Genomic DNA, 7,773 nt, shown 5'->3' with positions numbered 1-7,773 from the left:
ACGGGTCGGCCGGGCCGGCCGCCTCGCCGGCTGAATTGTGGAATGCGTTTGGCGCGGATGCCATCTGGCGAACTGCTGCTCGCGCCTCGCTGTGGGCCAACTCGTTGCCGTCGATGCCCGCATGCGCGGGCATCCAGGAAATAGTAGCTTGGATGCTGAGCTTGTTTCGAAGTTCTAGGAACGCGGCGAGCAATGGTGAAATACTCACGTTGATCGGCTTGTACGCAATTTGCTGCTTCCGAACTGACCAGACGTTGGTCAGAGAGGGAGGACAATCCGCACAGCATTATCTAGTACAAAGGGTCAATTATGTGTACTCTATTGTGAACGAGATTGATTTCCCCGGAATGGCCTTCTGGAAACTTTTAAGAGCTCAAATTAAATACCACGTAATATAAAAGTCCACTCAAAGGATGTGCCCTGGACTCTCGTATCCTGTGTTGAGCTGAGATGCATGTGTCTGATATTGGCTTCGTTCGATTTACCTGCACCTTTTGCACCGGTGCAGAAAAGTGTAGGGCGGTGTACTTCCGGTATGTTTATTGAGATGCGACCGGAAGTACACCGCACTGCACTTTACCGCACCGGTGCAGGAGGTGTAGGTAAATCGACCGAAGCTAATGTCTCTCCACCCATTGTTGTACTGACATGTATGAGTATGCTACCAATGATGTCGGTGTTATAGCGGGCATTCATCTGAGGGTGCAGTCATAACTTCATAAGCAACGACTCACCAGTTTTTTTTTACCATGTAATACTTTTTTATTGCCATTAAAAAAGAAAAAAACTTTCAGGCAAAGAGCCGATCTACGGACCCCAGGTGGCGGATTCGAATCCCTCCCGCAGTCTGACGGAGGCTCCTTGCGGACGAGGCGCCGTGTAACCGAGCCATCGGTTGCACATCAACAGATCCCCAGGTGGTCCAAATTTATCCTCCGTCCTCCGCTGGGGCGTGCCAGATGCCCGTCGTTGGTTTGGCACGTAAAACCGTCAAATTTACCTTTTTTGCCTCGTTGCACGCAGTAATTACTCCCACATGAGCATTTTCTCAAAGAAACTAATAGACTTTGCGATCGCTTTACGAGAGGTCTAGTGTCTCGTGCTATTTTTCCCAATGCCACACACTGCACTTTCTCACAAGCGGCTCCCTCCTTACAGTTACATAGCCGAAGACCCTATTGCTTTACGGCACTCATTCAAAACACCAGGAGGGCTGACCAATTAATTAGGTTGATTTGGTCGAAACGTTTCCTCTTGGGTTCCAAGTGCAGGTTATTTTTCCGCATCCTCGATAGTGATAACACCGGATTCAACGTTTGAAACGATATTGGACAACACAGAAATTAATTACTTTCTTTTTTCTAGTGAACGCATTAGTAACACCCAGCAGATCAATCTTTCTACCCTAAATCGTGTGATGGGCAGCACAACTCAATACCTTTTGGTGCCCGACGCGCTGAAATCATCTCATCATCATTAATAGGGTGCGGCCGTAATGACTAGAGCATTTGGCGTGCCTTGCAATATTAGAATTCCAAAAGTACATACCTGAAATTATGCACGCGATCGTAGTTTCGCAAGAATTTTAGTCTACTTTATTTTCTGGGCTCACGTCAGAGGTGGTAACATATTAACAATATAGCAAAAATGGCGGCCGTGCATTTCCTATGCCCTATACCGGAAGCTCGTGGTCTGCACACTGGCAGTGTTAGCTCGTTCCCAAGTGGTCATTATTCATATATTTCGTTAAAAATATTAACTATCGCAATTATCTGGCTCATCACCTGCATCTGCTATTGGTTTTTAGTGGTTTTTCTTTTTGCGTTCTGCAAGCCACCGGGGAGCGAGCTCATGAACCAGTGTGCAGACGACAAACAGGCTGGTATAGGAAATAAACGACCTCCGATTTAGCTTTATTTTTAATATTTCACTACGTCAGAATTGAGCTGTAAACAAAATAGTCATAAAATTTGTAGCGAAACTACGTTCGCGTGCCAAATTTCGGGTATGTATGTTTGGCATTTGAATTCAGCAAGAAGGCGTGCCAAATGTGTTAGTCCTTACGGCCGCTCTCTGTAAGTCATGGATTCCTGTCCACCCAGGCGCAAGCTCATGGGCTCTTAAGAGGTCCCGGACTGCTTCACCTGGGATTCGAGAGCCAGCTTTAATTTTGTTTTATTTAAGAACACACAGGAAAAATTCGCACATGATTATCATTTTAAATATGTTGAGATATAAATGTCGATTAATCACACGAAAATGAGCTCCTTTCAGATTTATTCGCACATTAAGTTTTACGATCAAGAGATCATCTGGTTTTTTTTCTGTTTTTTCCAGTTGTTATTACATGAAAGGTAACTTGCAGCACGTTTTATGTGTTCAGCTTTCTTATATAAAAAGCGGTTAACCTTATCAGTTAAAAAAAGAAAGTAGAACAATATTTGGTCGCGTTTTCACTTAACTCTTTTAAACACCAACCTACAAATTAAAAAAAAAAAAGCGTAACCTTGAGCTTATATACAAAACACATTGAAACGGAGTGTTTGAGAAATTTTCTTTTTGTTTCAGTTTGTTATATTTAGACATCGAACGGGAGGAAATCAGGATTTTTCCTTACGTATTGCGAAATTCAGTTTTTGATTACGGTATTTTTTTTTTGGGGGGGGGGGGGGGGGGGATAGAGTAATCAAAAGGGTATTCAAGTAAATAATATTAACGAGATCAATCTATTGTAACTTATAATGTGACTACCTATTAATACAAGTTTTTTTTCCTGTGTTCCTGAAAAAACTGTACTACTTAGCCTCCCTTCCGTGGCTAATTATACAATCGTAACGTGCAAAGCGTTCTTTTTTTTTTTTTTTTGTGTGTGTGTGTGTTTGAGATATTTACGTTTTCGGGGTACAAGGTTCGAAAGAGACAGACCCCCAGGACGGCGGCAGAACCCACCGCTCTTGACCCTCGCGATCCGAGGTCAGCGAGAAAACGCAGCGGCGCGCGAGCGAGGTGCCCGGTCAGTATCGATTTCAAGCCGGCTCCCTGGGGGACAAAGTAGGGAGAGAAAGAAGCGCGATCCCGCCGCTGCGTGACTCCATCCAATCAGCGGGCGCCTTGTTTGGGGAGAGCCGCCGGATTCCGCAGTTTGGCGGCCGATCTTTGGCATCCTTCACGGACCATTACGCACAAGTGGACACATCCTGCGGGCTGGCACGCGAGCTCTAGGATCGGCTAGACCCCCCGCCGTTCCCGTGACCCTGGCTCCTGTCGGACGTCGGGCTTTCTTCGGGAAGGCGGGTCCGAGGGCTCGAGCCCCCTTCGAAATAAATCCGGTTTCGGCCAAGTGCGACGCTTCTAACGTTGCTGCGAAGGCGCGGTTAGGTGGCCTAGCTGAAAGTTACGAACAAGGATATACTTTCTTTTCCGTCGACTAGGATTAATTCGTGTCAAAGTTTATATATGTATAACCGTCGCAGTCAGTCATTTCGTGATTATCTTTTTTTTTTCCCACCTTCTATTCTTTTGTTTTCTGTTAAATTAAAGACACCAAATACCAACCTTTTTTTTTCCTTGACTGTTTTTCACACTAACACGAAAAAGGTTTGACTTAAATTGGGGCCGATGAGAAAGTAATAGCTTTTATGCGTAACCTTTGAATCAGGGTTGGGCAGAAATACTCAAAAATGTATTTGGAAATACAAATATTTTATTTATTTATTTATTTATTTACCCTCAAGGCCCCGAAGGGCATTACAGAGGGGAGTGGGGGGGGGGGGGGGGGGGGGGGGGGATTAGGTGACAGGGTACAGTTGTTGATACATGAAATATGATACAGTAATTAATGCACGCTTGCTTAGACACTTCAAAAATATTTACACAATGTTATAACAGTAATAACAACTAGAAAATGGTTAATGAAAACTAACAAACAAGGCATTTTTAAAATCAATAATATTGGTTATGGAGGCTATGTCAGCGGAAAGGCGATTCCAATCGGAGCTAGTACGAGGAACGAAGGAGTTATAATAAGTGTTAGTTTTGTAATTGGGGATACCGACTTTGTACTGGTGATCTACGCGGGATGAAACATAAGTAGGTGGCGTTAGAAGTTCATGGCGCATGAAAGGGTTATTATGGTAAATCTTGTGAAATAAAGTGAGGCGAAAAATGCGTCTACGGTTCATTAGTGTGGGTAAACCAAGGGTATTTTTCATTGAAGTAACACTGGATGTACGATGGTAATTACAGAGTATGAAACGTGCTGCACGATTTTGAACCGATTCTAATGTTTCAATGATAGTATTATGACCGGGGGTCCCAGATAGAACATGCATATTCAAGTTTAGTACGTACTAAAGTAGTATATAAAAGGAGTTTTAGTGACACTGGTGACTGTGAAAAATTTCGTTTGAGATATCCAAGCATGCGATTGGCGTTGTTAGTTACGTAGTTAGTGTGAGTTACCCAGGAAAGATCAGAAGTTATGTAAACACCTAAGTATTTGTAAGAGGACACAGACTGCAGCGGAGTGTCGTCAATGTAGTAATTCGAGCATATGTTAGTATGACGGGAAACTCTCATGGATTTACATTTATTAAGATTGAGTTGCATCAACCAACTGGGATACATTAAAACAGTAGCTAAAATACTGATACTAAGATATATCTGTAAAAATGTATCGCGATACGTCGGTATGCCGCGCATCGGTCTGCCGCGCACTGCCATGCGGCTCTTCCAGATACTGCACAAGCCAAGCAGCACAATGGAATAGTACGCCACAGAGTCTGCCGAGTCAACTGACAGGAAGCATAGCTCGTGCGCAATTAATTGAAGGTTCTTTTTCAGAGAACTCTGGAGTGTACGTCCCAGTAAAATATTACATCCCAAATGCACAAGCACAAACTGGCGCACGCAGACACTTTGTTTCTTTTTTGCATTTTTACAGAAACATAAAAAATAAAATAAAATAAAACTTTTTTTTTCTTCCAAAAGTAAACTGTCAGGAGTGGGGTTCGAACCCACGCCCACATTTGTGGACCAGAAATCTCAAACCCCTGTCGGGACAAGGAACATTCCTTGAGTCTGGCGCCTTAGACCACTCGGCCACCCTGACAACGGATATCCCGTAATTTATCTGAAAACTGATACCTGAAGCGCCGTTCACACATTTGCGACTGTGCAAGACCGAGAGAGACCAAACCGGTTTTTAAGCCTCTTGCGACGTCTTAGGACCGGATGCACTGCAGCGGAGCTGGTCCTAAGACATCGCAAGAGGCTTAAATACCGGTCTGGTCTCTCTCCGTTTGAATGGGGCCAATAATTGTTCAAATACTTGCGCAAGCCATGCCCTGTTTTGCGGTAACACGAAGTTTGGCGAAGTACGGTATTTCGCCAAACTTCGCGTTACCGATTTTTCGTTTGTATTTTTATGGGTCCATATTTCGTCTCGACGAAATAGGGATCCACACCTGGACGTTTGCATTGGCGCGCGCACAGATGCAAACGTTGTCTATGCGTGCCTGGGCTTTGAGATTTCTCCGTGTCAGCCGTCTGTGTGTGGCGTAACGGGGCTTCTAGTCAAAAGGGAATTGTAGTAGACTGTATCCGCAGCCCGCTAAGCACCCGGATAGCGCTCCGTAATCCGCCACAAGACCTTGAACTATGCAGAGAAGGCTGGCGGCGCGCATGCGCAGCTGCGGCGTTTTCTTCGGGGATACCGTAGCGGAGGAGAAAAACGATCTACTACAACTCCCTACTATGTCCATCGAGACGAAATGTCCATCGGGTCAAAATGTCCAACAGGTCACGTGAGACGCGTGTCAAAATGTCAATCGAGACGAAATATCCAATAGGGTCAAGATGTACCGGAGTCAAAATGCCCATTGGGTCCTTTTTTTTTATGTTCAAGTTTTGGAAACCCGGCGAAGTATATTCCAAAACAGGGTTCGACTCGGAGGAAACCAAAGCGACTGAGGGCTCTGAAACAACAAAATGTGCGAAAAATAAAGTGGTCTTTGAAACTTCATCTTTACACATACACGTGCCATGCCGCCCTTCTCTCGGTGTTCTACCAGTTGACCCAGTGACGAAGTGTCCTATCACGAATTCCCTTATGTGACCCATAGCCCTGCTACAACTTTCCCTTTTCTGCATTGTCTTCCAATGTCAGCCCCGCCTCCTCCGCTCCGCCAAGTATGTTGGAGGTTCAATTGAAGTTTTATTTTACATGTGTCCTCGGACCTTACGGTGTGGTGAAGTGTAACTTTGTGCCGTTTGTTCCGCAGCTATATTTTAGAAGTTTCTGCTACAAACGTCATCATGTGTAGCTCGTTCACTTTCAACCGAAGCTAGCACATTCATGTTCGAAATTTTCAAAATTAGTACAGGGTTGAGAAAATGATTGCTTATCATTTGGAGCCAGGAAAGTATTCTGGAGTTCGTTCTTTCTTAATCTGTGTCTGCGCTTTTCCTCATGTTATCTTATCTAAATGAAGAAAAAAAAAAGCTGTTGCAGTAATTGTGTAGAATATTTAGTTCTATCAAACCATAGGTATATGGTATATGATATGGGTCCACTGTGGCGCGCGAACAAAGGTGGGGTCCACGCAGGTTCGTGGAATCATGGTTCATCCGAAGTGACTCATCAGCTTGCAACTCCAACCGCGGCCCCCTCCCCGATGTGTACGCGGACTTGCTTAAATAGGACTGTTGAAGTTTTTTCCCTCATTCCTGCTTGGAGGTTTCACTGACGATGTTTCCCGCATGGGAGACGAAACGTTTGATTAAATTGTTAATCTTGTTGGGTAAAGTCGGAGAAGTTTTTTTTATCATTATGATTCCCGGCTTTTGGAATATTTTTGTACTAATACACAGGCCGTTGGAAGAGAATACAACCTTGTTTTTCGGAGCGCTAACATACTTAAAATTGGCCAGGACGTAACTCGAGGAGTTCGATACCAGAACCGAGGTTTTCAGACGAAAGTGCTATATCTTATTGTTGAACTAACGGTCACCAAAGACGATTCCATGTCAAAATGTCTACAGGGACGAAATGTCCATCGAGTCAAAATGTCTGATATTGGACATTTTGACTCAATGAACATTTTGTATTGATCGACGTTTTCACCTAGATAGACATTTTGACTCGATAGACATTTCGTCTCGGTGGACATTTTGACCTGCTTGGACATTTCGACTCGATGAAAATTTTGTCCCTGTGGACATTTTGATCCGTTAGACAGTTTACCTCGTTGTCTCCTATGCTAACACTGGTGCTGATACTGATTTGTATACATGTGTAATATATGTACACAGGCGTCCTTGCACAAACGGTCATAATCTGACCGCTTGCACAAATATGAGTGACTTTTTCATTTTGTGACAAACCATATTTTCCTGTGCCGGATATGTTGACGAGAGAACAGCTTTTTCTATTCGAAAAATAAAACAAACATTACGGCCCGCTGAACCTCCACAAGAATGTGCCTAGTGGTTGAAACGAATAGGCCGACTATTTGGAGAAAAATATAAAAAAAGGTATGAGGCGATTTAAAACAAAAAAAAAATTGTCAGTTACAAAATTGGGTGCGTTCGCTGACTTAACTTTCACAAATTAAGCAATTTGAAAACAATCGCGAACAACTGGTCGCACCATTTCGTTGAAAAATCAATAAACACTTTATTTCACACCAAAAGTTGATGTAGGCTGCAGGTGCAAAAAAAAAAAAAAAAAGAAAAAGATTTGACTTGCCAAGGCTCTTGCAGCCTTTCAGTTTG

General features: G+C 43.7%; 1 non-coding gene across 1 annotated transcript; it reads right to left on the bottom strand.

Annotated features, from left to right (window-relative positions):
* Positions 1-4,994: 4,994 nt before the first annotated feature.
* Positions 4,995-5,110, bottom strand: Trnal-caa. Its single transcript has 2 exons — positions 5,073-5,110; positions 4,995-5,040 (listed from the first exon to the last, which is right to left on the bottom strand). It is a non-coding gene; the product is annotated as a tRNA-Leu (tRNA).
* Between the last annotated feature and the right edge of the window lie 2,663 nt (positions 5,111-7,773).

Source organism: Ixodes scapularis, unplaced genomic scaffold, assembly GCF_016920785.2.
Source record: "Ixodes scapularis isolate PalLabHiFi unplaced genomic scaffold, ASM1692078v2 PGA_scaffold9__187_contigs__length_104089568, whole genome shotgun sequence".
NCBI lineage: Eukaryota > Metazoa > Arthropoda > Arachnida > Ixodida > Ixodidae > Ixodes > Ixodes scapularis.
This window is presented reverse-complemented; position numbering and strand designations above follow the sequence as displayed.